Source organism: Thunnus albacares, chromosome 18, assembly GCF_914725855.1.
Source record: "Thunnus albacares chromosome 18, fThuAlb1.1, whole genome shotgun sequence".
Classification (NCBI taxonomy): Eukaryota; Metazoa; Chordata; class Actinopteri; order Scombriformes; family Scombridae; genus Thunnus; species Thunnus albacares.
The window spans coordinates 2,715,697-2,737,478 of NC_058123.1; the positions used below are offsets into that span (position 1 = coordinate 2,715,697).

Below are 21,782 nucleotides of genomic sequence, written 5' to 3' on the forward strand. Positions count from 1 at the left end.
GCACAGCAGCAGCAGAATATTCAGGAAGTCACAGAAATATTTACATCCTGGTAGATGTGATCCCGATTTAATGAAATATCAACATATTCAAGCTTGTAGCTACTACTGTTTTTGTAACATATATCGTATGTATACTGAATGTCTTTGTGTACATATCAAATCTTTTAATATTGTATAAACTGTACTTTGTAATGTGCAAACAAATAAAGGAGAACACCAGTCAATACTAAAAATACTGTACAACAGCCAAGACTGCCACAGGGTTTAGCAGGAATGGACCCAAATGCAGAGTTCAGAGAAATCTTCTTTTAATGATGCAAAGGTCAGGACGGCACAGGGTGAAACAGAACACCGAACAGAACAAATGACCCAACAAGGACTGAACAGAAAACCAGGACATAAAGAGCAACTGAACTGACAAGGAGATGAGGTGCAGCAGGTGGGGAGATGGATGGAGAACTCAGGAGAGGGGAGTGAACAGACAAGGGAGCCGATTGGCCAGGGAAAACACAGGGAGCAGGGCAGGTGAGAGGAGGAGAAACCAGAAAACCAAAAACACAATACTCCAAACCACAATCCAGCACAAACCAAACTATCCCAGAACTGCACAAACTTAAGCACACAACACTATAAACTAACTAATAATGCAGTCCTCTAAACCAACACCCAAATCATAACAAGCAAAACCATATGACCAGAACACAGAAAACCCCAAAAAACACAAAAAGTCCAGAAAAACAAACAAAGTCCAGGCAGGATTTGACAAAGACAGGATTAAAGTGGCACAGAAAACCATTCTACTCATATTATACATATTCAATTATCATCCAGTAGAGATACAACAGCAACGTGCTGCCTATTCAGACTTGAAAATGATGCTCCAGGATGCAAATAATATACGCTTTGGCCTGCTTTACCCATCCAGACTGCAGGTGACACTGGATGGGAAAAACAAAACTATAAAACTCCTGAAGAGGAGCATCAACAGCTGGTAAAACGTGTCCCTTCAGCTTTTGGTTAATTACAATATGGACTCCAGGTCAGTGAATTGATTTGATCTATAATGTAAAGTTTATAATTTAGTGTTAATTTTTTTCTCTCTTTTTCTGCGTTACAACCGCCGGACAAATATGGACTATCTTTATTGTAGTAATATTAGTATATTGAAATTAGAATTGATGTGAGGTCTGTCACTGCTAAGAAGGACACTCAAACTCTTGGATCATGGACAAGGGAGGGAGAATGGGTCCCTATATTATGTGCTGCTTATTCCATTATGGTGATATTTTACGTGACCTGTCTGTGTTATTTTTATGTTGTATTATGGTAACGTCAGAGGAACAGAGTAAACTGGACACATCAACAGTGATGAACTCGAGGTCCTAGGGTGTTTCGGGTCCTTAGATCATCAGCCCCCGACTTGTGTCCAAGTGGCCCACTACTCCAAGGATCCCCCCTCCGGATCCACAGCCATCTTGAGTCTTTCTCCGCAGCCTCTATGATGTTCTTGATGGCTCTTTTGCACAGCTGGCCTTTTACTCCAAGGAGTTTGAGGGTTCGGTGTAATGACTGGCCAGCGAAACCCCGGCACCCCACCTCAAATGGTTCACCGCGGGCTTTCCAGCCTTTGCTCCTGCACTCCGTCACCAGCTCAGCGTACTTGGCCCTTTTGTGCTCATTAGCCTCCTCGATCCGGTCTTCCCATGGGACAGTAAGCTCTACCAGAACCAGTAGAGCCTGCCTATATTAAGATTATATCAATCTTATAAATTATGTATATGAAATGTCAATGTAATATCAAACAGTTTAAATGTTATGAAATAGTTTCACATCTGAAATCCCTGGTATGTGACATAGCTATGATACAAGAAACTCATGTGATGTGAATCTTAAAAATTGCTGCAAAGCACTTTGTGACTGGTCTCTGTGAAAGGTGCTATAGAAATAAACTTTGCTTGCTTGCTTAAAAATTAAAAACAGAGGTGGGTGGGCCATTTTTTTTCTGCCTACAGTAAGATGTCAGTATTTTGATTGTTAAAACTACCTCATTCAAACCACTGGAAGTAACTCTGACAAGGAAGGTAGATACTAGGGATGTGCAGAAATGTGCCCAGTATTTGTATTTGTATCTGTATTTGTTTAGGCAGCAAAATCATTTGTATTTGAATAAAAGTGGAAAGAGGCTTAAAAATCTTGTTTTTGTTTTTATTACGCTTATAATTTTAGAAAATTAAGGATGAAATTTAAAGTGATGTCCAAATTAAGAAATATGCGTCATGAAGCAGGTGGATGTGACTCCTCTCATTGAGACCTGCTGATAGATGCAACAGCGGAGCAGAGGAGAGATACTGAGATAGCGACTATAACTGACCTGCTCGCTGGTATTTGACATGTTTTGTTTTTTTCTTCCCAAAAACAAATAATTTTAAAAATATTTGTATGAAACAAATTTATCGTAAAAACCCCACTATTTGTGCTTTGCCAGATAACGTATTTGTATTCGGGCACACTCCTAGTAGATACATAATAGTATCAGGACTTCTTTAGATGTTGACAAGCACCATTTTTTTTATCACATAGTCCTAACACTAGGAAAGCTACATTTCTGACAACATTGAGTTTTCAATTATCAAGGTTCTCAGACATCCCAATATTACTTGGTGGAGATTTTAATATAGCGTCTCAGCCTCATGTTGACTGGTCCAAGCAGCCTTTGCCAACTGACAGCACGCTTGCAGCAGCTTTTGATGAATTTCAGACAACAACATGTACAACAGATATTTGGAGATGTATTAATAAGGATGCACAAGAATATACATTTTATTCAAAGGTCCATTACTCATATACTAGGATTGACTATTTGTTATTATCTTGCCAGATGGTTAAAATGTGGTTAATTCTGAAATTCATAATATAAACTTAGCACAAAAAGAAAGGAAAATTTGTGTTTGGTAGATTATTTCTTTGTTGTAACAATGCTTCTTGGCAATAAATCTGTTGGAACCGTTGGAAAGCCTGTTTATTTATTAGGCTGGTGACCAGCATGAGGAGGAGGTGTTGTGGCTGTGTATAGTTCTTCCACACACTACGGAGGCTCCTGTTTGTTAAATGAATAAATTCTTAAATTGCCAATATGTCTTGTTTCTTCAAACTTCAAACTTCAATCATCCAATCCACCAAACACCAAACAAGAGTCAATGGCAGAATAAGCTGTTTGGCATTGGCAAAGTAGATTTGGCAAATTTTTCATGGGCGCAACCCACATACTCAGCTCTGCTGCTCATCCTTCAAATACATGTTCCTTACAAATGTGGCACCATTCAAAAGGAAAATAAACAGGCTTTCCAACGGTATAAGATGTATTGCCAAGAAGCATTGTTACAACAAAGAAATAATCTAGCAAACACAAATTTCCGTACTTTTTGTGCTAAGTTTAGTTATATCAGATCATGCCGCGATTTCTGTTCTGTCTGCTTTTACTTCTCCTTTGAAGTAAATAAAACAAAACTATGGAGATTAAATAATTCAATCCTGGGAGATGAAAAATGTATCTCCTCAATAAAGGCCAAAATAAATAAGTATTTTACTTTGAATATGAGCTCCGTATCATCAGTACAGATAGTATGGTAAGCATGTAGGGGATGGATAATTAGTCACTCAACTGCTAAAAAAAAAAAGGGAGAAGAATGAAAGGAAAAACTTTGTAAAAGAGGAAGTGAACAGGCTTGAAAAGTGACATATGAAGGAACCAGACAATCACATATTAAGGGTCTGTGTTACTTTGCAGAGCACAATTGCAAGAAATAGAAGAAGCTGCATTTGCATTTTTTAAACTTAAAGTACTCGGAGTCAGGTGACGAGGCTGGCAAAATGCTGGCGATGAGACTAAAACAAATAGAATCCAAACATTTAATATCAAATATATATGATTGTAATGTACAGTTTATACAAGATCAAAGCAAGTTAATCATTGTTTTAAAACTTATAATAAGATATAATACAAATCAGAGGTCATTTTACGTTACGTTGTTTAAAAAAAAGAATCGGTCTTAATCAACTGACAGTGCAAAGAAATAAAGGGGGATTAGAGATATCAGAAATATATACATAGTATTTGGCCTTTAATGGTAAATAGCTCACCAACAGTGTGAGGCCAGCAGTTAGACTGAAAATTGTTGGTGAGAGTAAAAATCAAGTATCCCTTTCTTGTTTGTGGTATTATACAAAGGTCAATACAAACATTAAGAGCCCAGTTATTAGTTTTTCATGTGAAACAGCAAAGATAATCCAAAAGAAATGTGTAATCAATGGATTTGTTTTGCCTTCATGTTGATTATGGGAGAACCCATTATTCACTGCTGCAGGGAAGATGCTTATTAATAAGGAGTTTAAAAGCCATAATGTTGCCCAGACATGTGTTTGTTCAGAGTTAAAGTGGATAGAATGAAATCTGCAGTAACACAATGCCTGATAACATTGGCTTCCCATTCTGTGAAAAGGATCATTCTTATGAATTGGAAAGTAAGAAAATCAAATTTTTGTTTGAATCACTGGTTAAAGGACTTTATAGATAATGATGGAACGTGCTGCCTCAACCCTGCAGGGGCTTTATGGAGGCTGCGGCTTAGATGGACCTTTGACACTTATAACAGACTATATAAATAAGAAATATTGAAGTTAAGAAGAGTTCTGACTGTTCAAGATATAAAGCCAGTACAATGAAATAGGAACCTGATGCTTGTATGTAGGATGGAGAAGTCCTGTCAAGAAGGATTAGTGATGTAATGATTTCCTAAGCAAGTCTATTATAATTATTTGTTTTTGCTTGTGTGCTGTCCTTGTGTTGTGTATTTGTGTTGTTTGTAATTGGTCTTTTTTTTTCTTTTGTGGTTAAAAATGTAAAATGCAAAAAAAAAATCAATCTAAAGTTTCAGTTATTCAGTTCATAATGCTTACAAAAATTAAATAATTAATTCATGTTCATATTGTAAGTTATCTGTAATTGGTTACTGGATGTTTTCTGTCTCTTTGGCTGATAAAAGTTGTCATCGACCTCACATCTTGATTCTTAGTACAGGATCAGACTCCTTACATGAACACGCAAATATGAACACATTACACCAGTTCTTAAATCTCCTCACTGGTTCCCAGTACAGCACAAAACCAGCTTCAAAATTCTTCTGACAGACTAAAAAGCACTTAATGGTTTGGCTCACCAGTAGGGGTGTAACCGAATACAAATACGTTATTCGGCAAAGCACAAATAGTGGGTTTTTTTTACAAATATTTATTAAGTACATATATTTTAAAAATTATTTATTTTCGGGAAGAAAAAAAAAAGAGTTAAATACCAGCACACAGGTCAGTTACATTGCTATTCCAGTGTCTCTCCTCTGCTCCGCTGTTACGTCTATCAGCAGGTCTCAATGAGGGGAGTCACATCCACCTGCTACATGACGCACATTTCCTAATTTGGACATCACTCCTGGAGTTGGGGGTGTTCCCCAGAGATAAAGCTGAACTACTGACACACATGAAGTGCTCCCAAGTGACTCTCCATAACCTGTTGTTCCCCTTCTCCTTTCCACAAAGTTAGGTTGTAAAAAATAGGCAATAAATGAAAAGTGCAAAGCAAGAATCACCTTTGAAGTTCTTCTCTACACGTTACACAGTGTGCTGTCTCTGTGTTATGGGTGTATAAATAGGTAGAGGTCTGTCTGCAAAGAGACGATGAGTAAAGTTTTAGCCCAGTAGTCAGCACAGTCTTCTATGATCTGGGAGACTCCAGTTCGAGACCCGGTGTGGGGACCTCCTTCGTAAGGTAGTTTATTCATGAACACTTCAAAAACTTTCTAAAATTAAAAGTGCAAGAAAAACAAAAACGGGATTTTTAAGCCTCTTTCCACTTTTATACAAATTCAAATACAAATACAAATAATTTTGCTGCTTCAACAAATACAGATACAAATACAAATACTGGGATCTCTGCACATCCCTGCTCCTCAGTATATTACTGACCTTCTCACTGACCACAGTCCAACCAGACCCCTCAGGTCAACTGGTAGCTGTCGTCTAACTGTACCCAGAATAAGATCCAAGTCTTCAGAGAGAGTTTTTAATTACTTTGGTGCTGCTCTCTGGAACAAACTACCAGATGAGATCAGTCACTACGTTTAAAAGAAAACTTAAAACCTTTCAGTTTTCTCCGGTTTATTCCAGGCCAGTTTCTCACCTGAGTGTGTGTGGCTGGACAACTATTTTTCAACTGACTTTCAACTCATTTTTATGATATATTTCTGTGTTTTAAAACTTTACTATCAAACGATTTGATCATGTTGATCAATTGCTTTTTATGCTGATGTTATGCACCTTGAACTGCCATTGTGTATGAAAGGTGCTAAACAAATAAAATTTTCCCATCATGCCCTGAGGTTTTGCAGTCAGCGGAGCGCAGCTGCGGCGCCCGGCCACCTTGATCTCATGAGGTTATCATCGCAAACGTGTGCATTACGTCAGAGCAAGTCGGGATCAAGTCGGACACAAATCTAACTGACGTGCATCTGCGCAGGCCTGGCTCATCTCGAATGAGCCTATAGTTTTATGCCACTTAAAAAAAAAAAACTGATTTGTAGTAATGATAAGAGCTTGGCGCCAGGTCTCCCCACACTGCCAATATATATCAAACTCAGTGTGTGTGTGTGTGTGTGTGTGTGTGTGTGTGTGTGTGTGTGTGTGTGTGTGTCCATTTGGATGAGTTATTTGAATTAATCTGAATCCTTCCAGTTTCCAGCTTTTATTATGTGCACCAGATATCCTGTGAGCACTGAAATCTGATTAAACCGGACCAAAAGGTTAATTGAGGGTGACATCATAGCTTGTTAGAGCGGCAGAAAGAGGTAATAAGATTGTCAACTGATATTTTACACCAGGACTTAATCCTTGATTGTACCTCCTTATCCCGGAGTCTTCACCGTGAGCAGCTGTGGCTCTCTGAAAGACAACACTGATTGCTTCCTTCAGCGATGATCCATACAGACTAAAGTCAAGTGTGCAAGAGGAACCTCGTCTCCTAAGGATCACATTTACATTCTGCTGCTGTCACTTCTATAATTTTCAACAACAAATATGTTTTGGAGGAAGCATAATGACACCAAGATTACAGTTTTTTACCAATAAAATGAGAACAACCTGATCATTAAAGTCTCCCTCCACTCAAAATTGTGTTTTTCTTCTTCTTGTTCCTTCAGTTGGATGTTTGTTCTTCTTCTCTATGCAGAATTGTAACTATGTATTTCTGATGATCCGAATAGAGTGAGACACACAAAGAAGCATAAGTTTGAATATGGCTTTATTTCCTGTCGCATGCAAATACAATGAACAACAAGCCGACTTGAGCTGGGATCTTTTATACCTTGCCACCTCTTCAACATATGTTTCCCATTATCAGTGTATGATGAGTTATGATACGGACCTGTCAACCTGTCAGACATCTTGGCGTCGTTCCTATCAAGCTACTGAATTTATAGGTAAGGGCCCCACACTAGATGTTGTTCCAGTTTGTCTTTATGACACATGAACACGGTGCCTCAACTAAAGGTTTTTTACATTCCTGAAGATGCATGTAACACAAAGAAAACATCTAATATCAAGAAGGATGTATGTGCAGAGTTTGTTTTCACGTTCATCTGCTGAAGGAGGAAAGTTTCTCTGAGTTCACCTTAAATCTCAGTTTAACAGGTGAACCTACAAGCAGGATTTGTGACATCACAACCAGTTTGGAGCCAATCGTGGTCCAGTATGCAACTCATACAAGTGTGATGTGGAAACTTGAAACACTGAGAATGAACTTTACAGTGAAGGAGGAAACATCTGACAGCATCCAACAGGAAAACTTTAGAAACCAACAATATTTAGAGATTCACAGATTCTGCATTTTTAATGAGGGAGAAGGAGGAGATGCTGTTTTAAGAATTTTAAAAAAGGTTAACATTTAAATTTTAAATTGGTCTCAAATCATTAGTCAAAGCAGTTTCTTATGTCTTAAATATTTTAAGGGGATCTTTAAGTCTGTGTAAAGCAATAACAAATACTTGTTCTGAGTTTGTCACGCCACAAAAGAAGTGTGTAATTAACCACCAGCCAAATTTGAATAATTAAAAAAGTCGCCAAGTATAAAGAATTAGGTTTAAAAAATAAGCAGTATTCTCTGCTCTGAAATACCGGGGGAGCTGAAAGTTAACAACGCTCATACCAAACTCCCATATAAAAAAATATACAATTTAAAATAGTCTTGTTTGTAGGTGTAAAGGAAGCAACATGAATCATACTTTAAAAAATAAAGTAATGTTAAGAGCCACTGTTTAATTCAGTACGTTTTGTAGGTAAATGTGGACTTGATTCAGTAAAAATGTAACTTAAATGACAAGCCAACATCACCGATCACCAGTATGTTAAATTGTCATTTTTTTCAATGGAGTTTGGTGAACTTAACGTTACTCACTCCTCTGCTGGAAAGTCCTTGACGGCTTTATTGTGGCCGTCACCTTTGGAGCAAAAGCCTCTCACGCCATTGCTTTTTGGTGAAGTGCTGCCCGGTAAAAGCTCTCCCTCTGGCCGACGTCGGCTAGTTCTACGTCATGGATCCATCATTCCACGTCCGCCTGAAAGATCCTGAACACAGAAATGGTGAAAAACAGTTTAACGCTCTTACTCCACAACTTTTCTAACATGTATAATGTGTTTAAGAAGAAATCTTAAATAAAAAATCATCAATAACATTTCATTTATCTTCCTCAAGAAAGTCCTCTAAATTAAATTGCAAATACAAGCAGATATGTGGTTTGACCATGTGAGCATTTTCTAATCTGGCGTCTCTATTATCAGTAATCTGCAGGACGACATCATCTGTCTGTGCTTTCCTAAACCGTCACACATCACTGTTGAACAATAATGTTTTATGATGCGACAACGTTGAGCACCTGTCCCTTGTCAAGGTGTATTTTATGTTTGTTTTTTTTTGTGAAGGCTTGCTCGTGGCTCTTTTCAAGAAGAGCATTTAATAGTTAATAATAATTTAACTATAAATAAAATGACCTGGCTGCTGTCAGTCAGTTTACGTCACATGATGATCTTTCACCTGAGGTCATCCGTGACGTTCTGCTGCCAGCTGGGACGCCGCAGACAGATGCTCAGCGGGACTGATAACATAATTATGGATTTCATTTCACTCTAAAAAAGGGAGAACTTCAGCTGGGGTTTGCAGTGATATAATGTGCGTGTTGTTTGGTGTATTTTACAAGACAAAGTGAGTGTGCACATTTGTGTTTTTATAGCACAAGCAGCCGTTAGCCACCAGCTAACGACACAGGTGAATTGTATTTTTGTCTTCTGTATTTGTATAATTTTACTTTTAAGTAGTGTTAATGCTAGCCGGCAGCTAATTTAGTTCATCCCACTTGATGGTGTTTTCCAACCTGTTGGCACTCAGACGCAGGTGACTCTGTAGTTTCACTTCAACTAAATTGTATATATCTGTTCAATTTAAACATTTGATAAGTTTTCTGCCTTGCGGACAATCACACAAATAGTCAAACAAACTGAGTGTAAACATGAATACATTATTTCAATATTGATCACTTATTTATGTGATTATAGCACTAGAAATAAATAATTAAGGACAGATTCTGGATCAGCATTATGGAGCAAACTTTTGGCCCTAGTAGATTTCTAGAAAAGGTATGAAATGTCACTGTGTGTGTTTATCTGTGTCATATTTTCATTCATTAATCATGATATTTCATTTTGCAGTGCAGAGATGCCTCGTTAAGAGAGGCTGCTAAAGTTACAAAGAGCACGACAGGTAAGAATAACACATGTACCAGTTGTTTACGTTGCAAAAGTATTCAACTATAGACAACAACAACAATAATAAACACTACAGTGTATTGCAATGCATTAATTCTTTAACATTTTCTGTCATTACTTAGGGTGGGTTTACTATTGATTAGGTACGAGGATGCTACAATAGCAAATCGTGCCTCGTTCCCAGATGGACAGCGAGTGGAAAGCGACAGATCAGATGAAGAGATGGAGACACAGCGAGGAGAGGAAGAGGAAAACACTGAACCACAGCCAACAGAGAGTGTGCAGGGAACAGCGAGCCAGGAGAAGGAGACTAAAGCCAGAGAGCGGCCGTTCTCAATCCTGATCCTGCACCATGTCCTACAATTCAACATAAAGTATGATGAGCAACAGCAACAGCAACACATCCCATTTCCACACACCTTATCCGTTCATCTCCCCTTTTGTCTCAGTTTGCAAGCCGGTAAAATATAGGCCTTTTTTGCTGGTGATACTCAACATACTGTGAAGCAATTATAATGTGGTAGAAATGCATCTCTACAGATATATTGTTGTTAGTACCATGGCTGACCTGCATAACAGCTGCAGTTCATATTGCTGTAAGAAGTGGTGGAGGTAATTAAAAAGGGGAGGTAGATAAAAACACCGAGAGGAAGCTGTTCGCTGCACGGTTTGATGCGTCATCATATTCACTTTATGGATTTTATTGCCCTTGTTTTTGTTTTGTTAAATTGTTTAAACTTTTTTGTTGTTGTTAGAGATGTACACAGATAAATTAATGTTTGGATTGCTGCTTGTTTTAGTCACCCTAGCATCTGCTGTTATAATGACAGGCAATAATTGCAAATATCATTTTCATGATGGGGGCTACGCCGGCAGGAATATTGGAGATGCTATACGCTGATAGTAGAGATGAGACAGCTGAGCGCAATTCTGCACTGCTGAATAAAACTGCTGTGATTTTAAATTGCCTCTAAAATTAAGTCTCATCTGTTAACTAAAAGAACACGTTGCTGCCAACAGAAAACACACACACACACATATAATAGAGAGCAGACCATAGTCCCCCTCTGATTTCATCAGGTGGGGGACAATGATATAATATGATATGGTTATGATTCAACAGGTTTTGCTGTAAATTATATTGGTGTCTGTCTCTACACGGGCTTGTTACGACCTGTCGTGTTGTTTTTCTTTGGAGGACAGGCTCCACTTTTCTGTTAAAGATGGGGCTCTTGGTTCTCCATATTTATGAACTCATGTGGGGGATAAACAGTATTCTTCCAAAACATTTCCCTCCTTTGTTGCTCTGATTATAGATGTGAAAACTGCCCACATGGTACAGAAAGTTGCCCCAGCCTGCTTAAAGCAATTTTTACCCACCCAATTAAATAAAAAGTAGCAAGAAATCTACTTACTAGCAGTGAGTGTAAGGTGGTTGGTTGAAATAAACCATTACCAAATCTCAGTATCATTTATAAATTATTTTTCTCTCTTCGTTGGAAAAAATCCATTATTGAAATTCTGATTAAAATGCTTCAACAGTGGTGGTGGGGGGCAGAGGAGGACGGGCTCCTGCTGTCCTCCTCAGGTCGGATCCATGGATGTATTATAAGAGCTGGATACCGGACTAAAAATGGCGCCTATTCAGTCCTATAGGAATTGCTCGCCTGGCGCATATGCACAAAAAAGTTTCTAGCTTCCGGGTTAACTTCTGGGAAAAATTGGCTGAAAGGCAGAGCGGCGGAGCTGTATCCAGCTCTTATTATACATCCGTGGTCAGATCTCCTACATCAATTTAATGTACTTAATTTTTTTCATGCTAATCTATGATTGGCCAAGACACGTAAAATGGCGCTCCAAGGGAGGACGTCCTCCCTAACCAATCAACAACCAGAGTGCAATATTGACATCACGTTGGTCCAATGATAGTTTCCAGATTTCATCTTCAGTTCTCTACCACTGATGTGACGAACTGGTAAGAGAAGAGTGGTGAGATATAGATAAATTGATAGAGTAGCATATTAGAAAATAAATTATAACGTTCAAGTAATGAACTATATTTTGAAACACATCAGTAAAACATTTTATCTTATTTAGGCCCTTTCAACAACCAAATTTCCTTTTTTCAGATTTAGCGGTTACGTTTCACTTCTTTTATCGAGCAGTAGATAGCTGTTTCCATTCCATAGCTGCTTGTTGTAGCAGCCCTGAAGTTCTGGTGTTAAGCTAACGGGAGAATGGATCTGGACTGTGCAGCGCAGCAGCGGCAGCAGGACACCGCCGATGAGCAGCTGGAGAGCTTTGCTCTGCTGATGCAGCCTCGGGCGGCACTGCCTCAGCTATCCGGGCTGAACCCTCAGCGGGATGACGGTGACGTGCTGCTGCTCTGAAGTGAACTCCTCTCAACAACAATAGAAAGTTAACAACATAATTTAAATGAAACAACCAGGAGAGTTAGCTTCTAGTTCTGTTAACTAACAAACAAAATGACCAATAGCCACAAATGGATGTTATGACATGAATACTTCATCTCCATGATAGAAAGAAGAAGACGTCAGATAACGTGAGTCAGATACAGCTTCTCTCTCTCTGTGTCTTTGGTCGCTAATTTCATCTCTGATGGTTAAATGTCTCTCTGTGTGGCTGTTGTGTGAATTTATCTCCATAACAAGAATGCAGCAGAGATCATATAGTGTGTTGTGGGTAGTTTGCTTGTTGAAGTTACAGTGAGATGTCTGGACTCACTCGTTCATTTGGAGTTCATCTTGTTTTTAATTGAGTGGTTGTTCAGTCACCTGTTGATGTTGTGTGATTAGTGAATGAGTGTGCAGGAGGTCTGGCTGTTTGTTGTGACAATTTCTTCAGTTCGTTTTGAAGCTGAGTCTATATTGATTAATAAGCTTAAAGTAACTAGAATAACAAGAGTTAACATGTCAGCTTTGTAGATTATATTTTGAATGTGATGCACATAAATAAGAGTGTGTAAGTCATGTATTTGATACATGCATTAATACTTTATGATGTGAACCTACACTTTTAGATCTGTGAATGTTTTTAGTGTTCAGTCTTTCTAGTATTCAGCACTGATCTGTTCCTGTATCACATTATAAGCTTTGTGGTACTTTATATATTTCTGTATACGAAGAAAATACGTAGGAAACACCTGTAAATCATGTGATATGTTGTCTGTTTTTGATGAGAACATAAATCTGTTGTCACAATAGAACAATACTATAAATTTGAATTTAACTTTGTTGGTAAAATCACGCATCTGAACCAGTCCACGGCTAAAATGAGCTCTTCTTCCTCTTATGTATATGCTAAATGTCTTTAAAGAAGCAGCCTTTTAACCATTCAGGGGTTTATGTTTTTGAAAGCAAATTGTTTTATTGGCATATAAAATTGCCAACGATGTAGTATGATGCAGTTTGTTGGTTTTCCTCCTGTCCTCCCCAGTTTTTTGAGTCACCAGCCACCACTGGTGTGGAACCAGACAAATGAAACCAGACACAAAGGAAATAAGTTTGTAGGAGCTTACAGCTGCCTGTATGAAAATACTCAGATATGAGCAGAAACAGAGGAGAGATAAGAAGTTAGGCCACCTCCGGCGTCATGGCAACAATAATCACCACAGAGTTAGAGATATAAAATGTAACTATTCTTCATTAAAATGTCTAAAAACAGCTAGACCTATGTTATATATTTTGTTCAGTTGTGTACTTGTTTCCAACAATTTTCAAGAGGAATCTATAATTATAATCAACGTAAAGGTACCCCTCTACTAAAGAGTATATACACACAAGATGCATGTGTCGGCCTTGTCTGCCACAATGGTGTCTACCAAAGAGTACATGTGTGCAAAATAATATGCTGACGTTGTGGTTGTCCATCAGAAAAAGTCATAAATTGACTTTTATTCAGTTTAAGCGACATTTTTACAATAAACTTTTTAGATCTTGGTTGGTTGCTAAGCTTGTTTATATCTCATATAAACAAGCTGAGCAAACGTTAGCAACAGACGTCCTCTGTCTGCCGAACAGCGTCAGAGAAACACTGATTTTTAACGTGAAACTGCTTTATTTAGTGTTTTTACTGGTTTTAATAACCAGTGTCTGTTTGTTCTGGAGAGGAAGAGATGTCTGTGGATAATTTGGTTCCCGGTAAAAATCTCCTGAACGATGAACACTGAAGGAATCCTAACCAGAAAAAGCTGATTGTTTAACAATGAAGACACCAACTCCCATGATCCCATGCTACTTCACAGCGTTGTCAAACTCCATCTTTTGACATTGTTTTGACTGAGAGACGCCGAGCGGCAGAAATTACATATTGTGTGTTTAAGGCAAGCAGCAACCTCCGAGGATGAAAAATGAAGCCAATGTGGAAGTGCCAAAAACTGCAGTTCCTTGAATGGCCACTTGAGGCTCCAAAAGCGAGTCAATCCCCATAGACCCCCATGTTAAAATGTCCAACTTTACAGCAGAAATAAACATGTTTACAGCCTGGTACAAAAAATGGTTTTGGTCTCTAAAGCTAATGTCCTCTTTCATGACAACTGTACGGGGGGTGAATTTTTTTATAACTCACCCGTTTAAATTTTATTAAGCCGTAAAGTTATGCAGAATGAGGGATATGGCTGCTTTGAGTGACAGGTCCGCCAGCTGCTAGCTGGCTTGTTTCAGCCATTCGGCCCGCCTCTTTGCCCATTTTTGATTGGCTGGGAGTTAGGCAGAGTCACGTACTGCCAAGATGGCGACGGCCGGAGCGGTTCACTTTGAGCTTCAAAACCGCTCTTCAGAAACCAACAGGTGACGTCACGGTAACTACGTCCATATTTTTACATAGTCTATGATTCTATCTAATGGCCAGCAGGGGGCAACTCCACTGGCTGCAAAAAGAAGTCAGATTGTATGGAAGTCTACAAGAAAATGACCCTACTTCTCTCTTGATTTATTACCTCAGTAAACTGTTTCCTAATGAGTTTATGGTCTCAATTGCAAGTTTCAAGTCTTCTTCAATACAGCATGATGATCATTTTGTAAATTATGGTCCCATTTAATTTAAATTTGATGATAAAGCAGGGTTTGCTTTAGGGCATGTCTACGTTGTGATTGACAAGTCGCTACCACAGCGACAACATCGCTTCCGTAACGTAACCATTGTGTATAGGCGTAGCTGCTGCTATTTCAGTGTGTTTTCAGTTCACTAAAGTTAACTGAACATTGTGGTCACCTAAAAACTCTTGTTTAGCATTTGGTTTTAATAAAAGACTCATCAATGAGTCAGATGATCAGTTTTTCCGGTGAGTACATTTTGTTTTAACGGTTTTAGGCCTGTTTTTTGATAGCGAAAATTAGCATTAGCATGATCACTATTAACCATAGATTGTAAATGCACCGTGCTAACAGAGCTAGCAGCTAACGGTATGGTCAGTTCAACCCTCTCGTCCAAATATGGTCACTTCTGGCTCCAAAAATCAAACATGGCGACGGCCAAATCCAAGATGGCGATGGTCAAATCGCTACATTTGAGGCTTCAAATCAACAGTATTTTTTTTACAGTCTATGGTTTAAGGTCAGGGGACGATCATAGTTATGCTTTTTTTTGAAAAATGTCCCAACTTGTGGTTGGAAACAGGAAACCAACAGCATCTCCTGTGGCAAAGTCCACTGTTGGGTTAACGCCTCCATCCACCCTCCTCTGAATGAGGAAATCTGTCCACATATATATATAGTCATCTGAACTGCGCCACTGCTCCGCCTCACCATTACCACAACCACTAGATGGCAGCTGTCTCCCAAACTAACTATAGGTCGTTTTTGGGTGACTGACATTATGATCTGTTTTTCTTGGGAGGACAGTCTCATTTGAACAGTAAACCTGCCTCCTGCTCACACACACACACACACACACATCTTCTTTTTCATCTTATTAATGCTTTCAGTTTGGTTTGTTTGGGAGACTCATCACAGAAATGGATGTCTTTCATCATCAGCCAAAAATGCAGTCTGTCTAAGCAATTAGCTTCGTCCCCAAAGGTTTGATCTGACTAATTGAGCTGGCAGACAAACATGTACGGTTATTTCAGATCAGAGTGTACAGTACAGTATGTGCCTCACATCTAGGACTTCTCAGATTTTTCCAATATAGGTATTTGATTATTTTCTGTGCAGAAAAATCAGCGTCTGTCATCCTGCTGACAAGACTCTTAATGATTTATCTCAGACTGACAGCAGAACTTATAGATTTAACGGAGCACACGCATAAGTTTGTTTTTTCATTACATTTTTATTCTATTTCAATCATTTTACCACATTGGAAAGTCAACCTACAGACCTGACATGTGGCCTGTATGACCTCCTGCCCATTTTTTCATTTGTTCCATTTCCTATTTCACCTCTTAACTTCCTGTTGCTATTGCTGGCCATAGTAAATACAAGTAAGAAGTCTAAGTCCTGGGAACTCGCATCCACATATTTGAGGAGGTCATGTGACCTGACGCCACCACATCCAGCACAGATATCAGGTTAAAAAGACAATCTGTGTTAAGCATCAACTAGCTTACAGCCAGCTTCCTTTCTGTTGCAGCAGCAGCTCATTTCAAGAGCTGAACAGTCTGATGATGCAGGTTATTAAGTTTTTAACATTATCTACATTCTCATCAGTGATCATTAAACCAGCTGATTTTTACATTGTTGGACTGGAAGCAGATTTATCAACATCAATTCAAACTTTTCACACATATATGTCATATATCTCCCTGCACTGGCTCCTAGTGGCAGTTTGTATCAAGTTCAAAGCTTTGATGCTCACCTTCAAGGCGACTAATGGGATATCACCCTCCTACATTGAGTCACTCATCAGGCTGTACGTCTCCTCTTGTCCGCTCCGGTCTGCAAAATGAATGACATCTGGTGAAACCACCCCTGCCTGGTATGAAATCACGATCCAGACTCTTCTGGTTTGTGCTTCTGTGATAGTGGAATAGACCATACCCAGCTCCACACGGTCTGCCGACTCCGCTGGTGCATTCAAGAAACGCCTGAAAACTCAGCTCTTCTGCAAACATCTCAACACGTGAGCCCCTTTAACCTGTTAGCACTTTGTTGATTGTTGCACTACTTTCTTGTTTATGGTATTTATTATGTACTTGTCTACTACTAATTAAAAAAGTCTAATATCTGATGTTGCAGTTAAATATCTGCTGTTGCAGTAAAATATCTGCTATTACAGTAAAATATCTGTTGTTACAGTAAAATATCTGCTGTTACAGTAAAATATCTGTTGTTACAGTAAAATATCTGATGTTGCAGTAAAATATCTGATGTTGCAGTAAAATATCTGTTGTTACAGTAAAATATCTGCTGTTACAGTAAAATATCTGTTGTTACAGTAAAATATCTGCTGTTACAGTAAAATATCTGATGTTGCAGTAAAATATCTGATGTTACAGTAAAATATCTGCTGTTACAGTAAAATATCTGCTGTTGCAGTAAAATATCTGATGTTGCAGTAAAATATCTGCTGTTACAGTAAAATATCTGCTATTACAGTAAAATATCTGATGTTACAGTAAAATATCTGTTGTTACAGTAAAATATCTGCTGTTACAGTAAAATATCTGTTGTTACAGTAAAATATCTGATGTTGCAGTAAAATATCTGATGTTACAGTAAAATATCTGCTATTACAGTAAAATATCTGACGTTGCAGTAAAATATCTGATGTTACAGTAAAATATCTGCTATTACAGTAAAATATCTGACGTTGCAGTAAAATATCTGCTGTTACAGTAAAATATCTGTTGTTACAGTAAAATATCTGCTATTACAGTAAAATATCTGACGTTGCAGTAAAATATCTGTTGTTACAGTAAAATATCTGCTGTTACAGTAAAATATCTGATGTTACAGTAAAATATCTGCTATTACAGTAAAATATCTGACGTTGCAGTAAAATATCTGCTGTTACAGTAAAATATCTGCTATTACAGTAAAATATCTGCTGTTACAGTAAAATATCTGCTATTACAGTAAAATATCTGCTGTTGCAGTAAAATATCTGCTGTTACAGTAAAATATCTGCTGTTGCAGTAAAATATCTGCCTGTTACAGTAAAATATCTGCTGTTGCAGTAAAATATCTGATGTTACAGTAAAATATCTGCTGTTGCAGTAAAATATCTGATGTTACAGTAAAATATCTGCTATTAAAGTAAAATATCTGATGTTACAGTAAAATATCTGATGTTGCAGTAAAATATCTGCCTGTTACAGTAAAATATCTGCTGTTGCAGTAAAATATCTGATGTTACAGTAAAATATCTGCTGTTGCAGTAAAATATCTGCTGTTACAGTAAAATATCTGCTATTACAGTAAAATATCTGCTGTTGCAGTAAAATATCTGATGTTACAGTAAAATATCTGATGTTGCAGTAAAATATCTGCCTGTTACAGTAAAATATCTGCTGTTACAGTAAAATATCTGCTATTACAGTAAAATATCTGCTGTTGCAGTAAAATATCTGATGTTACAGTAAAATATCTGATGTTGCAGTAAAATATCTGCCTGTTACAGTAAAATATCTGCTGTTGCAGTAAAATATCTGATGTTACAGTAAAATATCTGCTGTTGCAGTAAAATATCTGATGTTACAGTAAAATATGTGCTATTAAAGTAAAATATCTGCTGTTACAGTAAAATATCTGCTGTTACAGTAAAATATCTGATGTTACAGTAAAATATCTGCTGTTACAGTAAAATATCTGATGTTGCAGTGAAATATCTGATGTTACAGTAAAATATCTGATGTTACAGTAAAATATCTGCTGTTGCAGTGAAATATCTGATGTTACAGTAAAATATCTGATGTTACAGTAAAATATCTGCTGTTGCAGTAAAATATCTGATGTTACAGTAAAATATCTGCTGTTGCAGTAAAATATCTGATGTTGCAGTAATATATCTGACATTACAGTAAAATATCTGCTGTTGCAGTAAAATATCTGCTGTTACAGTAAAATATCTGACGTTACAGTAAAATATCTGATGTTACAGTAAAATATCTGACGTTACAGTAAAATATCTGCTGTTACAGTAAAATATCTGTTGTTGCAGTAAAATATCTGACGTTACAGTAAAATATCTGCTGTTACAGTAAAATATCTGCTATTACAGTAAAATATCTGCTGTTGCAGTAAAATATCTGCTGTTACAGTAAAATATCTGCTATTACAGTAAAATATCTGCTGTTGCAGTAAAATATCTGCTGTTACAGTAAAATATCTGCTATTACAGTAAAATATCTGCTGTTACAGTAAAATATCTGCTATTACAGTAACATATCTGCTGTTGCAGTAAAATATCTGCTGTTACAGTAAAATATCTGCTATTACAGTAAAATATCTGCTGTTGCAGTAAAATATCTGATGTTACAGTAAAATATCTGATGTTGCAGTAAAATATCTGCCTGTTACAGTAAAATATCTGCTGTTACAGTAAAATATCTGCTATTACAGTAAAATATCTGCTGTTGCAGTAAAATATCTGATGTTACAGTAAAATATCTGATGTTGCAGTAAAATATCTGCCTGTTACAGTAAAATATCTGCTGTTGCAGTAAAATATCTGATGTTACAGTAAAATATCTGCTGTTGCAGTAAAATATCTGCTGTTACAGTAAAATATCTGCTATTACAGTAAAATATCTGCTGTTGCAGTAAAATATCTGCTGTTACAGTAAAATATCTGATGTTGCAGTAAAATATCTGCCTGTTACAGTAAAATATCTGCTGTTACAGTAAAATATCTGCTATTACAGTAAAATATCTGCTGTTGCAGTAAAATATCTGCCTGTTACAGTAAAATATCTGCTGTTGCAGTAAAATATCTGATGTTACAGTAAAATATCTGCTGTTGCAGTAAAATATCTGATGTTACAGTAAAATATCTGCTATTAAAGTAAAATATCTGCTGTTACAGTAAAATATCTGCTGTTACAGTAAAATATCTGATGTTACAGTAAAATATCTGCTGTTACAGTAAAATATCTGATGTTGCAGTGAAATATCTGATGTTACAGTAATATATCTGACGTTACAGTAAAATATCTGCTGTTGCAGTAAAATATCTGCTGTTACAGTAAAATATCTGACGTTACAGTAAAATATCTGACGTTACAGTAAAATATCTGCTGTTACAGTAAAATATCTGTTGTTGCAGTAAAATATCTGACGTTACAGTAAAATATCTGATGTTACAGTAAAATATCTGTTGTTACAGTAAAATATCTGATGTTGAAGTAAAATTTCTGATGTTTCTTGTACATCAAAGATAACAGGCGTGTTTATTGAGTTTAATTCATTTGATTTTTATTTGATTACATTTCACATCAGCTTCTGCACAAACAGAAACCAAATATACCCACATAACTAATAATGTTTTGATTATAGAAGGAATTTTAATCATTATATCATATTTACTCACTATAAAGGACCAGGAACATATTCCCAGAACAAAAACCTTTTTCACAACATCACCTAACAAGTTTTTAACAGCCATACAACCAGAGTCGGCGGGGTTGGTTTTCTAATCTGTAACAGCGCCACCTACAGGCAGAAATAACATCATCATTTATGTGTAATCTGAACGACTCATCATTACAACCAGTTCTAACATATTTCTGTCAACTGCCTCATCTGGTTGATCCTGGGGGGCTTTGAACTCAGGCCTCTCTAGTGACTCGAGGACAGACTAATGGTTGGCTTCCACACATATTAGCTATTAGCTCGCCTGTTCAGAACTTGTTTATTTCACCTTCTCCTTTCACACATCATTGTCTCGTCCCCCTGAAATGTGAATCACTAGATGCTGTACTCCATACTGGAGAGTATTATCTTGAATAACAAGTTTTACTGTGATGGAATTTAACATTTTAAAAAGATTTCCTGTAGTACATCAGAATGAGAGTGTTTGATGTGAAAAGTTTAAACGTTCTCAATATCTCATAGCCTCCGTTCAGATTGCAGATTAAATATCAAAGAAGATAAATTGTTTGAATCATATGAGGAAAAAATTTGGAAAATGTCTCAAGACCTGAGAACCACCAAACGAGCAAATAAGTGAGAATGTGGACAGATTAATTCATTCTTATTGTGCAGAATAATGTCAAGCAGTTATGGATGAAAGTTCAGTAAAAAACAAAGATCATTTATTAAGGAAGTGATTTTATTCAGTGTATGATTCAACATGGAATATATGAATATTACTAAGAACAATAAAGCTAAGAACATAAAACACAACCTCAGCTTTAAGTTTTAAACTAAAACCCAAAAACATCAACAGCACAGCCAAACTGACTGGAAAACACATCAACTCTACTGGTTTCTAAAAACAGTAAACAGTACTGGAAGGAAGATGTCTGCCAGTTGGTTTGATGATCTTCAGTAAGAGTCATTAAAAATGTTTTCCAATCATTCAAAAGCAATACACAGTGATGAGCAGGAGACAATATGGGTAAATATCTGAGTAGAAGAAGAACAACCAGAGAATAAAACAAAACTACAACTACATGCAAGTTATGAAGGAAAAGCTAAAAATAAAACTCACAACGTGACTGACTGAGAGCGACCAAGGTCGACATTTTTCCACCGATGTTTTTATTAAGATCGGAAAATCTTGTTTATTGTGATAATGTTTGTAGAGGGATCCCACGATGTTGAGATATTTTCGGTTTTGTGTATTTTACAGGTTTCTCTTCAAGCTACATTTGATCTTTGTTTCCTGTTCAGGGCCGTGTTGTTGTTCAGGATGAACCAGTCAGGACAGAGTTCAGAGAGTAGACGTCGGCTCGTATCAGGTGAGTCAGAGACTGATGATATTTAGTCGTTGTATATTTACAGATGGTGGAGTTTCATGTT

General features: G+C 37.2%; 1 protein-coding gene and 1 long non-coding RNA gene across 3 annotated transcripts in view; both read left to right on the plus strand.

Annotated features, from left to right (window-relative positions):
* LOC122968041 (oocyte zinc finger protein XlCOF6-like) overlaps nt 1-21,782 on the plus strand; it is an 813,118-nt gene that overhangs the window by 96,546 nt on the left and 694,790 nt on the right. The window lies entirely within an intron of this gene.
* On the plus strand, nt 8,356-10,827 carry LOC122968096. 2 transcript variants are annotated; one of them, XR_006398751.1, is made up of 3 exons: nt 8,356-8,685; nt 9,808-9,859; nt 9,987-10,827. It is a non-coding gene; the product is annotated as an uncharacterized LOC122968096 (long non-coding RNA). The 2 variants fall into 2 exon arrangements; XR_006398750.1 differs by lacking the exon at nt 8,356-8,685 and adding an exon at nt 8,991-9,271.